This window comes from Balaenoptera physalus (genome assembly GCF_965194825.1).
Source record: "Balaenoptera physalus genome assembly, chromosome: 7".
NCBI lineage: Eukaryota > Metazoa > Chordata > Mammalia > Artiodactyla > Balaenopteridae > Balaenoptera > Balaenoptera physalus.
Window position 1 is genome coordinate 76,122,932 of NC_138886.1, and position 19,464 is coordinate 76,142,395.

The 19,464-nt window shown below is 38.6% G+C and overlaps 1 protein-coding gene and 1 pseudogene across 8 annotated transcripts in view; one reads left to right on the plus strand and one right to left on the minus strand.

The window, feature by feature from the left end:
* LINGO2 (leucine rich repeat and Ig domain containing 2) overlaps window positions 1-19,464 on the minus strand; it is a 1,218,611-nt gene that overhangs the window by 95,619 nt on the left and 1,103,528 nt on the right. The window lies entirely within an intron of this gene.
* On the plus strand, window positions 6,989-13,779 carry LOC309663554 (protein disulfide-isomerase A3 pseudogene; annotated as a pseudogene). The gene has a single exon. The product of its transcript is annotated as a protein disulfide-isomerase A3 pseudogene (transcript).

Here is a 19,464-nt window from a genome sequence, read left to right on the forward strand (position 1 = left end):
AAATTTTAAGATTTTTTCTTTGTTCTAGTTCTGTGAAAAATACCATTGGTAATTTGATAGGGATTGCACTGAATCTGTAGATTGCTTTGGGTAGTAGAGTCGTTTTGACAATATTGATTCTTCCAATTCAAGAACATGGTATATCTCTCCATTTGTTTGTGTCTTCTTTGATTTCTTTCACCAGTGTCTTACAGTTTTCTGAGTATAGGTCTTTTACCTCCTTAGGTAGGTTTTTTCCTAGGTACTTTATTCTTTTTGTTGCAATGGTGAATGGGATTGTTTCCCTAAGTTCTCTTTCTGATCTTCCATTGTTAGTGTATAGGAATGCAAGAGATTTCTGTACATTAATTTTGTATCCTGTGACTTTACCAAATTCATTGATTAGCTCTAGTAGTTTTCTGGTGGCTTCTTTTGGATTTTCTATGTACAGTATCATGTCATCTGCAAACAGTGACAGTAAAAATCTCAATTCTGATTTACTGGAACTTACAGTGCATCAATCAGGAAAAGAGAATCACAGAAGAAAAAGATAATTTAGACTTAACCTAATAAATTATCTTATATTTGGCAGCAATGATTTGGGCTCAGAGAATTTAGACATTTGCTCAAGGCCACACAAATAGTTAGTGACAGACTATAATTTATGAACTTTTTCCGTTCCATGGCACCTCACCCCACAACATACAAGTTTGCAGTTATAATTATTGCAATATGGAAACTTTTACAGCTCCCTAATGCCTGGAGTAAGGCGTGTAAGACATAGGTGTCAACCATAAGTAAAAAGAACTGACATTTTGGAACATTCTTCTAAAACCACAAACTACTTTAGCACTATCTCCTTTGCAGTAACAGAGTCAGTGAAGTACAGTAGAAAGGAAACAGGTATTACATTCAGACAGAGCTGCGTTAGAAGCTTAGCCTTGTGACTTCTTAGTTGTTATGATTGTAGCTAATTTACCAAGCTTCTCTAAATTGTTTCTTCACTGCAAAGTGGGGAGAATAAAATTTACCTACGTACATGCTTCTAAAGGTTTAATTAAGTGTGTGAATTACCCAGCTTAGTGCTGGTACAAATGTTAGAGCCTGCCTAAGACTGGTAAAAATGGTGTATACAGATAAGACAGAATCTGTGCATTTCATATTTCCTTTTCTTCCATTTGCTTTCAGTTCAAAACTCTGAAGCACTTCCTGATAATGGCTGTTCTTCAAAGAATGAGATTAGAAAATTCACTTCATTAATACCTTTTAATCTCCAGTACATTCACCACCTATAACTTGCCCCTCGGGCTCTCCTCTACAGAAATCAATGTGCTCCTTACTGAATTGTCAACTTGCATAAAACTGTCAAGGCCAATGATAGGGTTTTGGGAGAAAAAGATATGAAAAAGTCACTGGTACACACTGGGAATTTGATGATGAGATATGTCTTTGACTGTCGTGGGAATCTTTTTAATGACATTTTCCTGGTTTCTTTGAATTTTATAGAGATGTTAAAGAAGGTGACATAACCAAAGGCCACCATCTTTCACCCTTGAATCCTGGAATTAGTTTGTACTAGGTATGAAAAGAAGCTATAAAATTCAAGGGATTTTTTTTTCCCCTACACATTAAATTTCATTGTGTTCTTTATAGAAAAATTCACATCTTTAATCTATTTTTTAGTATTTTGTCCCATTTCAGAATCCCACCAGACTCTCAAGGTGATAATATACTTGTTCATTCATATTCTGCAATGAACAATATCTTATATTCTTTACTGTCCCTCACTTTCTCCCCCATGTATGTTACCTTTGTGCCCTTTCCTCTTTCTTCCATTTAACAAATATTAATGATTATGTGAATGACAATTCTGAATAATATTGAGAGGGGAAGAGAGATGAATGAAATGTTATCTCCTCTCATGTCAGTGGGGCTGGAATTGCCAGATACCTGGTTCAGTAGCACAGGGAGGGGTGAGGGGAGGAAACAGTGTAAACATTTCTAGAGAAAGCAAGTACACTTCGGGGGTCTAATGCAATGTGACTTTAGTACATTTCATAGATTGAATAAAAAATGTGCCCGGATAGCACGCATGCTCAAACTGGGGCACCCTGCCTGGCCAAGCCCCTGGTGTTAATGAGACACTCTGCAGCACATCCTGGCTTTACCAACCAGAAAAGGAGATGCCAGTGTATGCCCTCCGGGCATTTGAAGCTGGCACTTATTTTCAAATTTCCTTCCTGCCTGGCAGAGGAAACACTTTCTCAGACACATGATAAAACTGCAGCATGGTGTGGGATAACGAGGCTCTGGCAGGGACTATTTCAGAGAACTGTTGTGCTCACCAGCTGCATTGACTGTGTGCCCTCAACACACACACACACATCACTCAAGAGCACTGATGACCTCTTTTTACCCCACAATGAAGAAGAATTTTCATCTGACATGGCTCACCCAAGAGAAATTTGTCAAGTGATATATAGTATGTAAGAGGAATGTGGTTGAGGGTAGGGGGTTGGGGGATTGGAGACTGGAACCAAAATCATACAAATGCATATTTGCTTAATACTATTAGAAAAAGAACTCTTCCTTGCTCAAAACTCAGAAAGTGCAGGGAATCCTATTCCATTTTAAAAAACGTTTCTTTATGAAAACTTTCAAACATATACAAAAGAATGGGAAAACGAAACCCCAAGTACCCATCACCTAGCTTCAACAATGATCAAATTATGGCCAATTTCATTCCCTCTATCCTCCCCACCTCCACCCAATCCTCTACAATTGATTTTATTTGTTGTCGTTACATTGTGTGTGTATCAGGATTCACCTAAGGTTATTACATTGCAATTGGTTGTTGATACATATTTTAGTTTTCTTTTCATCTATAAGTTTTCCCCATCTGGTTTGAAGTAGCCTTTGAATTCTAAACTCCAGATCCTTGTACTAGGAGGTGCAGATCTGCCTTTAAAACAACCTGTGGCAACTTAAATGTCTAAATATGGAGGAATGGTTAAATAAACAGTGGTGTATGCATTTGGTTAACTATTGTGCACAATGTGGTTGAAAGAATGCCCTCTCTGTGAAACCTAGGGCAAGGCTTATTTTTGAGCCTCAATGTATCTATTTGTAAAATGAGAATAAAGGATTAAATAAATTAAACTCAAGGATTAAATAAAGTACATACATCTCCAATCACAGTGCTCATTACATAATACCAGAGCATACAGGGGTGGTTTGATATCATTTTAATATATATAATACTTATACATTTTTAATGGACATATTTTATTTCCCCCTAAAATCATGTTAGGCTGCAGCTGAGCAATGAGGTTGGTGCTTCAGGGAAGCAGAGAATGGGGACTGCCTCATACATCATGGCATCATGGGTCAGTCTTAAGTCTCACAACAGACTTTCCTAAGAACAATGACAATCTGAAAGCCAGGTTTGTGGAGCGACAGCAAGGGTTTCTAAATTTTAAAGTTACCTTTCCTTCATATCAAGAGTTTGGCCTTACCAAAGTGTTCTCTGTTTGGTTTGGTTTCATTTTTTTAAGTGTACATAAAACACAAAATAGTATGGTATGGTAGTTCTAACCAGACAGGAAGAGGAAAGAACTGTTCTATCTGTGCTGACACAGGGGAGAATTCAAACAAGAAGGGAGAAGAATTTGGGGAAGAAGGTGGGAAGCTCATGTGTCTTGACTTCTCTGAGGCAGGTATTTTAAGGGTGAAGAGACTCTTCCATAAGTTGAAGAGAAAGTTGAAAGTATCTGTTGCCTTTTCTCCATTTGAAAGAATCTCACCTCAACTAAGGATGGCACCCCAAGTAATGCAGGAGAGATGGTGTAAAACTGACTGATGAATATGGTTAGATAGATGACCTTAAAACAGTTCTGACTCCCTCCGAATACTGCATGTGCATCCCTTCTGGGGGACCCAATGTCTCAACTGGCTCAGGAGAGTGAATGTGGGGTTTCTGAGAAGGCCAGTGAACCAGCAGAAGCTGGGCATTGGAATAAATGGAAACCCCTGAGACCTCTCCCCTCATCACCATGGTCTCAATAAGCCATTCACCTACCCACTCCACCCCACCCCCAAAAATCCCCACCCAGATGCCACCTTGTAAAGAAGACGAGGGACAGAAATCTGAAACACTGAGCAATTTTCTGCAATAAACTCAATTGAACTTACTATTTCATAGATACAGACTGTTTAGCTGGAGAAGACTAAGCTATCATTAATTGCCAACTTTTCCAATTACCTATTAGGTTGATGAGAAAGATCAAGTTAGCTCCAGAAATTTAAAACTCTGTATTCTCTCTGCACATGTGAGTGTATCATGTAATCTGATGCCCTAATCTACAATGAAAAGGGAAAAAAGCAGAACGCAAAGTATGATTATAACCATGTAAAACGAAGCTTTAGAAAATGGGAGAAAAGATCGAGAGTCATTACAAATGTAATCTGTATAAATGTAAATTTATCCAAATTACAAAATGTAAATAGTTGTTGTGTTTGGTTTGGGCAGCCTTGGGTTCTAGTCTTCTCTGTTTTATTTAATCATAATACTTTGATTTTGTATGAAAAACATATTTTGAAACTTGGAGAACTTATTACCTTAAACACATTATATTTAATAAGCAATGACTGAGCACTAACGTTTCACAGGCATTGCACTAATCACCATGGAAAATACAAAGATGGATGAGGTATGGTCCCAATGCCAAAGGAACTCACAGCATGGTGGAAGAAACAGATGGATAAGTGGCAAAGGGAATTCAACATTTACTGTTTCCCAGCTCTAAGAAATTTAGTTTTTCCCATCTACTCCAAACCACCTCCAGAGGACTTCAATTCAGTCTGATGATGAAAACAAAAGCATGAAACTAGTATGATAATTTGCATTTACATATCTATCCTTGGAAAAAAAATACACATATAATGAGGGTATGCCATGCCTTTACTAGTGGATACAGCTTGCTGTGCACGTATGAGAGACCTCCAACCATTTACTGGGACACCTTGAAGTTTAGCTGCAACACTGTTTCACGGTTGACATCATGAAGCCATCTATTGGATGAAACCACTTTATAATGAGGTCCCTTTGTTATTTCAACAATGAACTTCCCTTAGATGTAGTACACGATTAGTATCACATTAACTGATATAAAAGTGTACTGCATGACAAATAGTAAGAAGAGTTAAACTTCAGAGTTTTAAGAAACATTAGACTTTATCTAGGTTAGTAGTTTTCAAATTTTAGAAAGCATCAGGGACCACCTAGATGGCTAGTTAAAACACAGACTGCTGCTTCATCTTAGTTCTGATTCATTAGTCTGGGGTGGGGTCCTCTAATTTGCATTTCTAACAACTGTGGTTTCTGGCTGATTCTACAGTTGTTGGACTTGTACTTTAAAAACCATTAATCTACATCAATTTCTTTTGCAATTTAGGAATCACTTTTCTGTAACCTTTGGTCTCTGCTCAAATAATTCATTGAATGAGGCACTCACTAAATTGCAAGGAAGCCAGTTTCCCTGTTGGACAGGCTAATTCTATAAGAATTTACTGGAGTCAAAATATGTTTCCTTGAAACCTTTGTTCACCACATATCTATTCCTTTCTGCTCTAAACAACTCTTCAGATGTCTTCTCTTAACCAAGCTGCAAGTTCCCATCCTTCAACCATTTATTCTACATAATTCCTCTTTATCTACCATGTTATCATCCCCTGCTGAAACTCCCAGTTATAAAGACCACTCTCAAAACAGGGGGCTGAGAACACAGCATGCTAGATACTGATCCACTGTTACTAACCCCTTCCATAAGCTGATGTCATATATCCATTAACAAAGAACTGGGTTTTATTACTTTGTTTAGAGCAATCATGCCACTTTAGTAGTTGATACTCCATAGAAGGTCTGAACTCTTTCACATTCTGAACAGATACTGACCTTTCTCTTCTTATCCACTTGAAATAAGAATTTTGCTTTTATTCTGGCTAAATTTCATTATCTTATTAGCTCATAATTCCAGTTTACCAAGTATAGGATGGTGGTTAAGAACAAGGCCTTTGAAGTCAGACAGTCCTGGGTGCAAATCATAGCTCTACCGTTTAACAGCCATGTGGCCATGGACAAATTACGCAACCAGCATAAACCTCGGCTTCCTCACAGGCATTATGGTGATAACAGTAGCTACCTTACAGAGGTATTTCATGAGATAATATATACAAAGTGCTTAGCATAGTGTCTGGTGCATATTACGTGCTTAGTAATAGTTAGCCATTATTATTTTATTAAAAGCAGTCTAAAACACTAAGGTTTATATTGTACAGAGTAAGAGCAAAAGTCTTTTACAGAAACCTACAAACCCTTATTAGAAGTTTTCAAAAAATTAAAATAAATAGACAGTTATAGTTTTTGCCTCAGTGAGACTGGAAATCATAAATCTATCTGTTCACTCCAAGGATATTTACAGACTTAGCACAATTTCAATCAAAATGGCAATATGGGGCTTCCCTGGTGGCACAGTGGTTGAGAATCTGCCTGCCAATTCAGGGGACATGGGTTTGATCCTTGGTCCGGGAAGATCCCACATGCCGCAGAGCAACTAAGCCCGTGTGCCACAATTACTGAGCCTGTGCTCCGCAATAAGAGAAGCCACCGCAATGAGAAGCCCACGCACCACGACAAAGAGTAGTCCTCGCTCGCTGCAACGAAGACCCAATGCCGCCAAAAATAAATAAAATAAATAAATTTTAAAAATGGCAATATGATTTTTTAAATTGCAATAAAATTTGCATGAAAAATATGAGAAAAGGCAAAACTCTGATAGACAATCCTAACAGGAGAAAAGAGAAAGAAATCTAGCCATATCAGACATTAAACTTACACAAAAGTATTAGAACTTAAAGCTGTGGTATTGACATAAACACAGAAAGGCACACCAACAGGAAAAGGTGGAAACATTAGAAACAAACCCAAAACTATGTGGAAAGCTAAGTCAGTTTTCCCAAATAGAGGGACAAAGAGGCTTATTTAATAAGTTGTATTAAGATAAAATAGGACAATTTAGAAAACCAAAGTGTTAGAGCTACACCTTACACAATACAAGAATCCACTGAGGAAATGCAGAGGGATGTGTTGCCACTACTGAATATACAGAAACTGAAAGCCTCTGTAAGTGAAAATGTTGTAAATTAAATTTTGTCCTATAAAAACAACTGATTCAGAAAAATATTTGTACTGAAAATGTCAGGTAAATTAACATTTGTAATATATGAAGAGTTCATTCAAATTCAGAAGGAAAACCTCAAAATCTAAAAATCGAATAAGCCATGACATTAACACAAAAATTACATAGAGAAATATCAGTAATAAAGAAATACAGGGGAAAAGACCATCCTTGATGGAGCCTGGAGATACCTTTAATCACCTATTTAAGTAGCTAATAAATTTTAAAAATGGTACCCATTGCTGGTTAAAGTTTAAGGAATCTGTTGTTTTCACTTATTTATAATGATCATTTCAATTGATACATTCTTTTTGTAAGGCAATATAGTAAGAATAATAAAGATGGATATACTCTGATCCAAATTTTAGACTCCAGAATTTCTCCTAATGGCATAATTCAACAGAAACAAAAACCTATGCACAGAATAGCTATCTATGATTCCAAAAGACTGAAAAAAAAGCATAAACGTCCAAGATTACAGGAATAGATAATAAAATCAATTCAGCAAAATATTATACAGTAATTAAAATAATTATGAAGACTATATAGACATGTTTAAAACACCATCATTAATGAAAATAGCTCATGCATGCATTTTTCTTTTTGCATTTTACATGCCCACAGGATGTATTTTATCCTGAGTGTAACAAAGTAAATGCAGTGGTCTGTAAAATGAAAAAAGGACTAACAGTATTAGAGGAGAATTATTTTAATTTTAAATCATTATTTATTAAAGCACTATTCTTGAAAAGTTTTACATTCTGTTTTAGGTGCTATGATGGGCCTAGGACTGATGATAGAATTGTCAGCACCTGAAGAAGCAGGCTGGCCCAGCTTCAGTTCCTTTCAGGACTGAGGAATAATTTGAAAAGTTCCTTAGTGATAAAGATGCTTCTGTAGTGGGTTTTTTCAAGGATTTATTCAGTGAAACTCACTCTGAGTTTCTAAAAGCAGCCAGCAACTTGAGAGATAACTACCGATTTGCACACACCAATGTTGAGTCTCTGGTGAACAAGTATGATGATGATGGAGAGATTATCACCTTGTTTTGTCCTTCACATCTGATGAACAAGTTTGAGGACAAGACTGGCACATACAGAACAGAAAATGACCAGTGGAAAGATTAAAAAAATGTATTCAGGAAAACATTTTTGGTATCTGCCCTCACATGACAGAAGACAATAAAGATTTGATACAGGGTAAGGACTTACTTATGGCTTCCTATGATGCGGACTATGAAAAGAATGCTAAATGTTCCAACTTCTGGAGAAACAGAGTGATGATGGTGGCAAAGAAATTCCTGGATGCTGGGAAGAAACTCAACTTTGCTGTAGCTAGCTGCAAAACCTTTAGCCATGAACTTTCTGATTTTGGCTTGGAAAGCACTACTGGAGAGATTGCTGTTGTTGCTATCAGAACTGCAAAAGGAGAGAAGTTTGTCATGCAGGAGGAGTTCTCGTGTGATGGCAAGGCTCTTGAGTTATTCCTGCAGGATGACTTTGATGGTAACCTGAAGAGATACCTGAAGTCTGAGCCTATCCCAGAGAGCACTGATGGGCCTGTAAAGGTAGTGGTAGCAAAGAATTTTGACGAAATAGTGAATGATGAAAATAAAGATGTGCTGATTGAATTTTATGCTCCTTGGTGTGGTCACTGTAAGAATCTGGAGCCTAAGTATAAAGAACTGGGAGAGAAGCTCAGAAAAGACCCAGATATTATCATAGCCAAGATGGATGCCACAGCCAATGATGTGCCTTCTCCATATGAAGTTAGAGGTTTTCCTACCATTTGCTTCTCTCCAGCCAACAAGAAGCTAAATCCAAAGAAATACGAAGGTGGCCATGAATTAAGTGATTTTATTAGCTATCTAAAGTGAGAGGCCACAACACCTCCCCCCCCGCCCCTGTAATTCAAGAAGAAAAACCCAAGAAGAAGAAGGCAGCACAGGAGTATCTCTAAAGCAGCAGCCAAATATACCACTTTGTAAAAGGACTCTTCCAGGGACTTCCCTGGTGGTTCAGTGGTAAAGAATCCGCCTTCCAATGCAGGGGACGTGGGTTCAATCCCTGGTCAGGGAACTAAGGTCCCACATGCCACAGAGCAACCAAGTCCACGTGCCACAACTACTGAGCTCGCACACCTAAACTAGAGCCCGCGTGCCACAAACAGAAAGAGGCCACGCACTCTGGAACACACGGGCCCCAACTACAGAGCCCACGTGCCCTGGAGCCCACACGCCACAACTAGAGAAGTGAAAGCCCGCATAGCCACAACTAGAGAGAAGCCCTCGCACTACAATGAAGAGCCCGTGCGCCGCAACAGAAGATCCCGCGTGCTGCCACTAAGACCCGATGCAGCCAAAACTAAATAAATCAAAAAAAAAAAAAAAAAAGGACTCTTCCACCAGAGATGGGAAAACCATTGGGGAGGACTGGGACCCATATGGGATTATTACCTCTCAGGGCTGAGAGGACAGAATGGATAGAATCTGAATCCTGTTAAACTTTCTCTAAACTGTTTCTTAGCTGCACTGTTTATGAGAATACCAGAACCAGCTTATGTTTGTGGTTTTGGGCAAAATTGTTTGTGCTGGGGGCAACGTTGCGGGGGTGAGGGGAACTGTGTTGGGGGCTTATTTTCTATCTTTTTTTTTGTACATTTGGGAACAGTGACAATAAATGCACCCCCCTCTAAAAGAAAAGACAATACTGAATTTGAGTTCTGTCACACAACTTAGTTACCTCTTTCGACTGCAAATCTGTGTCTGAAAATTTGCTAAGTGTATACAAAGTCTTTATACAAGTCAGCAATGTGTAACATGGCAGCATCAGGGGCTCTGTGGTCTGTCATCATCCACTGCACTGACCCAGCAAATATTTACTGAGTTGTTACTTTGACTCTACTCTGGATATCTAACAAGGACACGATATGGTCTCAGCTCTGGTGGTCGAGTGGGAAAGACAGACGTAAAGATATATAGAGTAATCATTAAATTATAATGTAGGTACAGCACTAGAGTTATACCAGGATATTTTATTTATTTATTTTTTATAAATTTATTTATTTTATTTATTTATTTTTGGCTGCATTGGGTCTTTGTCACTGCACGCGGGCTTTCTCTAGTTGCGGAGAGCAGGGGCTGCTCTTCGTTGCGGGTGCGCAGGCTTCTCGTTGCGGTGGCTTCACTTGTTGCGGAGCATGGGCCCTAGGCGTGTGGGCTCAGTAGTTGCGGCCCACCGGCACTTGAGCACGCGGGCTTCAGTAGTTGTGGCACGCGGGCTTAGTTGCTCCATGGCATGTGGGATCTTCCCAGACCAGGGATTGAACCCGTGTCCCCTGCACTGGCAGGAGGATTCTTAACCACTGCGCCACCAGGGAAGTAAAAAGTAGGTACCTAATCCAGCACAAGATGTAATAAAAGATACTAGCTCTGAGTTCTACAATGCGACAAGAATAAGTGGCTGGGGGAAAGGTGTTACATGCAGGGAGTAGGCATGAAGGTAAGAAATAGCATGGTGAGTAGAGACCACCTTGGCAGGGTGGAAAGGCAAGACCTTCAGGTTTGTGTTTAAGTCCTGTTTCTACCACTTATTAGCTGGGTAATGCAAATCATTTCCTCATCTCTAAAATGCAAATAATTCCACCTGCCTCACAAACTGACATAAGGATTAGAGGAGATCGTGTATGTAAAGGAGGCACTAACGTGCCTGACATGTAGCTGGCCTTCAACAAATGAAGTGCTGTTTCAAGGGTTTCAGTGTTAACTGGAACAAAAGGTACAAGGCAGGATGAGATATGAAGTAGGAGGCAATCAGATCATAGAGGGCTTCTTTATCAGGCTAAAGAGCCTGGACCCCATACCATAAATCACTGATGCCTTTGAAGGATTTTAATCAGGAAAACAATATAGTCAGATTTGTTTTTTAAATGGGTCACTCTCAAAACTGGCTAGAAGTTGGATTTGATGGGGCCGAGACTAGCAGTAAGAAGGACTGTTAGTGGGCTGCTCTAATAGTTCTGGAGAGGATGCTGAAGGCCTAATATAGGAATGGAAATGAAGGAAATGTTGGAGAAATATCGCGCAGGTATAACAGATAGGGCTTTGTGATTATTTAGAGATGGGAGGAAAAGGAGAGGAAAGTGAGGCGTCAAGTTCATTAACTAGTTTCCCGGTATGGGTAGTTGAGTGAATGGTAGTACAGCAACTAAAATTAGAAACGAAAAGAAGGAACAGGTTGGGGGACGATGATGAATTATTAGGTACCCACGTGCTCCAGGCACTGCTGAGTTCTGAGGTTACAAAGACGAATAAGACACGGCCCCTCTCTGTAAGAAGCTCACATACTGGTAGGAAAGACATAAAAATGAAGACGAATAAAATACAGATTGTTTGTATAAAGTCACCTATCTGGATTCTTAATAAAAACCATTAAATATCTAATCATGAGGAAATAATCAGACAAATCCCAATTAGGAGATATTCTGCAAAGACAATCTGACTCTTCACAAGTAATATTGTGAAAGATTTTTAAAAAGTGAGTTCAATGTTGAAGGACAATAAATATGCATGACAACTAAATGCAATGTATGATCATTGGTTGGATACTAATAAGAATAGTTCAAAGGACATTAATATGATGACTGGGAAATTTTGATTATGAAACACAAATCAAATAGTACTATCATATCACTGTTAAATGTCTTAGGTATACTAATGCTATTGTGGTTATGTAGAACAGAGTTCTAGGTATTCAGACATAGATGCTGAGATAGTTAAATAGTTAGGGTAATATGCCATGATGCCTGTAACTTATTTACAAATATGTATGTTATTTGTATACATGTATATTTATACATATAGATATATGAATACATGTATATTTCATATATACAGATATTATGAATATATATAGAGAGAGCACATGTGTGAATGTGGCAAAATGTTCAGATTTGGTGATTTTATATTCATTTTACTATTCTTTCTTCCTTCAACTAAAATCACCAAATTTGGACATTTGTATACTATCATATCAGTAACAAGTGTAGGAGAAATATAAGAAGATGAAACAGAGATTTTTAGTTAAACCCTTCCTCCAAGATTTTCTCCACGGTTCTATTTTCCTACACATGATACTTTGTGAAAACCTTTACTTTGCAAGAGTTCTGGCTTTGACAGTTAGGTGAGCCACATTCCAGGGTATCATGGAAACAGACACCATTGATGTCATAACTCTGCACAATCAGCCAGTGTAGCTTTCGTTTTCTCCAATGGGAAGACTGAGTCCATAAGAAAGGATATATTCAGACACATTACTGGGACAGTTTCATAAGACATATGACAAAACCTCAGTCTCCTGCAGAAAATTTAATCCATTTTCAAAATGTCACTCCACAGCATTCTACATCCTGAAATCTTGTCTACTGAGTAGATTTTTCCTGTCTCCCATTAATTCTGGAAACAATCCTAGAAAGTTCCATTTACTGAATACGTCTACGCACCAAGTACTGTGGCTGGTATTTCGTATATATGATATTCATTTATCCAAAATGTATTTATGAAGTCAATACTATGGGCCAGTCACTATTCTAGGCACTGGAGACATAGCACTGAACAAAACAGATATAAACCTCTGCCTCTTGGAGCTGAATAAATCTCAATGATCTCATTCAAACGTCATTAATGATTTCATTTAATCTTCACAATAAGTCTGAAAGGGAGCTTTGGTAAGATTTCAAACCTTGCCTAATGCTATAGTTGAATTCCAACTATACTCTTTCAAATTCCAAGGTACCATTTTTCTTCCATATCATCCTTCTTCTTTCCAATAACTCAGCATCACTGGAATTTGAAGAACTTGCAAGGTGATGTACTTAAACAAGGATCTGATCAAGAACAAAGATGTACTTTTCACAGAACCCAAGTTAATAAAAAATAGGATACACAGTCCATCTAAAATTATGCAAGAGAGTCTGGGGGACAAAGTTTGCACAGCAGAGTGTTGGAATTTCTTATATCTAACAATAAGTATATAATATTCAAAATCACAATTGCCCTGGGCACTGCAGGCATTCCCTCAAATTCCGTGTGTCCTCTCTCTCATTATACAGTTAGGGTTGTCTCTTGCACTGTGCTCTCTGAGCTCCTATCACTTTGATATGCTAAGCAGCTTTGCATCAGCAGGGGTGAATTGGGCCCAGCCAGTGTTCCCGATTTAAATTTTAATTCATTAAAGAAGCATGCAGGGGCTTCCCTGGTGGCGCAGTGGTTGAGAGTCTGCCTGCTAATGCAGGGGACATGGGTTCGAGCCCTGGTCTGGGAAGATCCCACATGCCGCGGAGCAACTAGGCCCGTGAGCCACAACTACTGAGCCTGCGCGTCTGGAGCCTGTGCTCCGCAACAAGAGAGGCCACGATAGTGAGAGGCCCGCGCACCGCGATGAAGAGTGGCCCCCGCTTGCCGCAACTAGAGGAAGCCCTCGCGCAGAAACGAAGACCCAACACAGCCAAATCAATAAATAAATAATAATTAAAGGTGCTAATAATTAAAAAAAAAAAAAAAAAAGAAGCATGCATTTAGTTCTCTGTAGTGAATTGAGCAATAAAAGTATGAATTCTGTAAAAGACAGCCCCAGTTTATTCCTTTGGCAACTTGATCTTTGACAAAGTTGGAAAGTGCTGCAAGTTTGAGAGCTGCTTAATAATGAAAGCGACAATAATCCTGGAGAATGGAAATGTAAAGTCCTAATGCCAGCAATTAGAAGTAATGACTAGTTTATTAGGCTATCATTTGAGCAACATTATTTCCACTTCAACACAAAGCACATTGCTCACATCTCATACATAGGAGTCAGTATCCACTGTAGGGAATTTGGGGGCTTCCAAGAAGAGCTTAGTTCTGGGACCTCTGGTTCTCACTGTTAAGCACATCAATTCCCAAGATACTCCAGGACTGGCTTTAACACCATCTGTCAGAGAGAGCGTGATACAGCCCAGGAAGTCCTTTACCAATCACAATAGCAGACACCTAATTTTATGTGAACTTATGGCATGCAGCATCAAGGATGGGACTGAGAAATTAAAGCTCTTTTCAGCTATAAAGAGCCTCAGCTATTCACTCCCAAGCTTTCTGACAGGAAGGGCCTTACAATTACAGATAATGAATTAAAGCCCAAGGAGGCCAAGATAAGTGGGAGAGAAGTGACATCTATTAGTTCTCAAATGCATGAAATCTGGCATGAAAGGGTTTCCTCAGAGGAAAACACCAATTATATGACAATTTTAATGTGAAAGTGATTTGCGCTTGCAAGAGCTAGATAATTGATACCACAGTTTACTTGTTGTATGTGTGCATAAACAAACATCTGTATTCATATAAATTCAATTCAACAGATATTTATTAAGCATCTACTACATGCTTGGCAGTATGTAGAAAATGGGGATGAAATGGTAACTATTACAGGTATGCTTCCTGTTCTCATGAAACGTATAGTCTAGAGAGGAATACAGAGCAATACATAAGCAAGACCATGTGATAAGGCCTAGAGAGACGAAATGTAAGGTGTAATGGGAGTCACAGGGAGGCTTCCTAACTCGATGTGGAGTCAGGAAAGATTTAACAGAGCAAATGGTATCTACACTAAGTCCAAGAGAAGGGACAGGAATTAGATGAGAGGGAGGGGGAGAGAGTGGACCCGGCAGTAGCAACAGCATAGGCAAAGAGAAGGTGAAAAACTCTGGGGGGGTGTTGCTGGCAGTTGAGTACGGCTGGATCTCAGGGTGCAAGGAGAGATCAAAACAGATAAAACTGGAATGCTAAGGAGAAGCAAGGTGATAAATGATGGCCGAGAAAACATTGGCTTTTGTGAGCATATCTTTTCTAAAAAATTTTAATTGTATACAGTTTAATATATATTTATATATCTGTATTTATATCAAAATTAATAGCATAGAAACCAAATCTGGTCAAACTTTTAAAGAAGTACTAATCCCAACTTCAAAGAGTCTAAAGCCTCACCTGATGGTGTTAAGTTCTGAGTTCTTTCTGGAAATAACATAGTTTGCTGCAGTTCTGGCAATATTTACCATCAAGGTATTGTGGGTCAGGGGTTGCCAACGATTAGACTAGTGGTTCTCAACTCTGGCTGTAAATTAGGATCACCTGGAGAATTTAAAAGTAAACTGCTGTCCAGGTCTCACCCTGAGATTTTGAATTAATAGGTCGATATTAGGATTGGATATTGGTATTTTTAAAGAACAGAGATGTAAATGCCAAAGGCAGGGAAGAATCTGAGCTACTCTCGACTTTCAGAGCTGATTATATCTTCTCAGCTAGACCATGGGCTGCTTGCAACTGGGGACTATGGTTCCTGATTTTTTATTATAATTATTGTTATTGTTATTATTTTTTCAACACCTAGCTGCAGAACAAATATTCAATAAAATATAAACAACTATTGATGAACAATAGCCATGGGGGAGAAAGGAAGGGCAAGTACTATACAGTCTGTATTTAATATCAGTTACCAGTTGATGAGGGTCTATTCTAAGTCCTTCTGTAACTCCAGCACTTAGCACAAGATGTGTCACAATGTAGGTGCTTAATAAATATATATGGAATGGATAAGTTAATTTCTGTTGCAAGGATGAAGAAAATGAAGCTCAAAGCTTCTTATTTGGGGGTCAAATAATCACATCCTTCAAGACAAAGCTGATCACACTCAACTGACTCTTTCTATCACACCATGTTCATGAGATTTATCCAGGGCTCTCTACGGGCAACAACCCTCTTAGATGTCTTGCTTTCAGAGTCATGGGGAATGTCTGACCCATTTGCCGCTTTGCTGAAAACTTTATCCCCTCTACTAGCCAATGGCACCACTCAAAAATGTCTCCTCATTACAGACACCTCTCAGTCCACCTTCTCCCACTGACCCAGCACTCTGCTGGGGGTTGCGGGGGGGAAGGGGGTGGGGGACAGCTTGTAGCCCAGGTGACAGAAACAAAATCCTGGGAGTGGATTTGCTGAAGTAATGGAGCTGCGCGGAAGTGGGATGTGGGAGTGGGACTCCGGTGAGAGATGAGGGGGAGCCTGTAATAGAACTCAAGGTGTTCATGCTAGAGGGTCACTGGGAACCCTGGCCCTTCCTGTACTTATCATCAGGGTAGCAAGAGAAATGTTGACCACAAGAAAAGAAGGAGGGCCAGACAGACAAATTCGTAGAGGACCAGGAACCTTCTCTCACTTTCTTTTACTTTCACTTAGTTGAGCCAGAGGAGCTATAGTTACATCTTAGTCTTTCCTTGTGACTTGGCATTTCTGTTGGTTTGGCTATTTTTAACACTATTACTTAGAGACTACAGAGGGTGTAGTTCATAAATGAGGCAGACATTTGATAAGACCTGCCTTGGTTTCCAAGTATTATTGCCACACCTGCATACATATATAGAAGCTTCTTTCTATCTACACCTTAACTAACATAGTATCTATTGTGGGTTTTAGAGAATTAATATATGTTATATTTATTGGCTGAAATGTGAAGCTCCACAATCTAGGTTTATCAGAATTTTAGAAATAAGAAACTTAAACCTTTTCTATCACTCCCTCTTTTCTTCCTACCTCTAAAATAAAATAAAGCAAGGAACAGGCATTAACTTGAGTTTGTCTTTCCTTGTGAACAGGTTTTATGTTCTATAAACTAATTTACTAAAAATTATAGTAAATAGTTTTATAAATAAAAACCAAAAACATCATATTGATATTACCTATGGATATTGAATTTTAAGTAGAGATGATCATATTACAGACTATAATTTCCAAAGATTTTTAATTTTCAATATTTCTTTAAGCTTTTCTACTGAGCCTAAGTTTTTGATTTTTATTCTGTTTAGAAATATAGGTTTTTAACTACCTAAGCCCTACTTTCACACATTCCTCAATCTTTGTGTGCACGCCTCATACTACAGTGTTATATAAATGAATGTGTCCTCTCCTTTCCTCTAAAAATGTAAATCCCTTACATAGGCATTACCAAAACATAATTTGCTTTCTGATTAAAATGAACAATAAAAATCCCACACAAATCTACAATAAAATATACAGCCTCCCAGAGGGATCCTAGATTTCAATCAAGGAATTTCCAGAAACCATAGTATGGTTTACTTACGGAATGCATTTCAAAGCAAAATGCTGAAAACTCTTTCTTCCTTTTCCTTGTGATTTACCTTCATGTATGAATTGGTTTTATTTCCTACATTCCCACAGACTTAGTTCCTTATGAATAAGGAGCAGGCCTCAAATTCTTTTCCTTTTCCTTGTACTAGTGTGGTCTTCTGCTTTGTTTATAAATGGCTTAGTAGTGTCCTGACAGAGCAGATGCAGGTGGTGGGGAAACGACAGCTCAATGAACAAGTCCCAGCCATGGACGCTGAAGGGCCAGGCCACTGTGGGCACTGCCCATTTCCATCACATTCAATACTGTATAAGGGCATTTGCATCAAGACTAATGCACAGGGCTTCCCTGGAGGCGCAGTGGTTGAGAATCTGCCTGCCAATGCAGGGGACGTGGGTTCGAGCCCTGGTCTGGGAAGATCCCACATGCTGCGGAGCAACTAGGCCCGTGAACCACAGCTACTGAGACTGCGCATCTGGAGCCTGTGCTCCGCAACAAGAGAGGCCGCGATAGTGAGTGGCCCACGCACGGCGATGAAGAGTGGTCCCCGCTTGCCGTAACTAGAGAAAGCCCTCACACAGAAACAAAGACCCAACACAGCCAAAAAAATAAATTAATTAATTTAAAAAAAAAATCTTACATTTCAGTGAATATCAGATACATCTTAAAAAAAAAAAGACTAATGCATAAAGCATTAAAACTTATGGAAGAAGGGGAATAGGGCCCAACTTTAGTAAATTATGAAGAAATTTTGTGGCTTCCACATTGAATAGGACTCTTCATTGGAATGTTAGGACTTCAATGTATTTTCTCATACTTTTTCATCTATTTCATGGACTTAGGTAAAAAAGCAGTCTTACTTTTAAGTTAGGTTTTCATGGAAGAAAAGAACTTATGGAAACTTTTTCGTTAACCATCTGCTATGTTGCTTAAAAATTTTAATTATCTTTTTTTAAAGATATACTCAAAATTCTGTTTCTCTTAAAAATTTAAATAGCTTTCTTTAGTTCTATTTGAAGCCTATGGATATAATTTGATTTAGAAGAAGTAAGTGTAAGTTTTTACGTATTCTATGTGGTCACAACCTGTATTGGTTTGAATAGGTATACGGCAAATGTTAAGAGTGAATGCTTTTGTCCTGTCTTAGCACTCTTTCCATGGGAAAACGATCCTTCCCACATTCTTGAATAAATATTCAGAGCTCATGAGGTTCAGCTGATCTGCCCCACTACCCCACCCCTTCACATTCCAGTGATGCTCCAGTGATTTGCATATGACCCAGGCCTGACTACTCCACTCCTGGCAGTGATTCACCCAAGCCAATCAGCCCATGGCAGGAGCTATCAAGGTAAATGCACTATGGGATCTGCAGCTCTAAGAATGATCTTGGTACTGCCACCCATCATTCTGTTGGTTCTTGAAGCAGAAGAACCAGGCCCCATGGCTTCAACTTGTATGAGGTGTATTTTTGCCACTTGCAACTCCAAAGAATCCCAGTCCGTACCGAGAGAAGTTGAGGGGTTAGCATTTGTTTTATAATGAAGTGTCATAGTATATCTGACATGTGCAAATTCACTCAGTCCATTCTTTTCTTTTAAGAATGATAGAATGGATATGACCTTATATTGAAATACTATACAATTTTCACAGAAATATTATGTGGGATTTTAAGGGATTATCTTGATTTAGGTTAATCTGAGAAGTGGTTTCCATAGATGGTGCTATATAAAATGATCGAAGAACACCATGAAATAAAATAAAAATCTACATGATTATATAATGTTTGCTATTCTCATTTTGAAGTAGCAGCTGTTACAATTATGAATGGGATAACTGATGATCCATTACCAAAAAATTCAAACTAACTTAAGCCAATCTGTCCTTTACTTCCTGATAAGGTATTGGGTATACTAATTTTATTCCAATTTATTTGGGGTGAAATATATCCCATGCCTAACTCATTCTGGAACCACTAAGTTAAACAAAGTTAAAGTTATTGTTGCTGTTTTTAAACTGCATGCCTTCTCAGAACTCAATTTACGTTAATGTGTGTTTTAAATCTACAAGAAGGAAACATAATA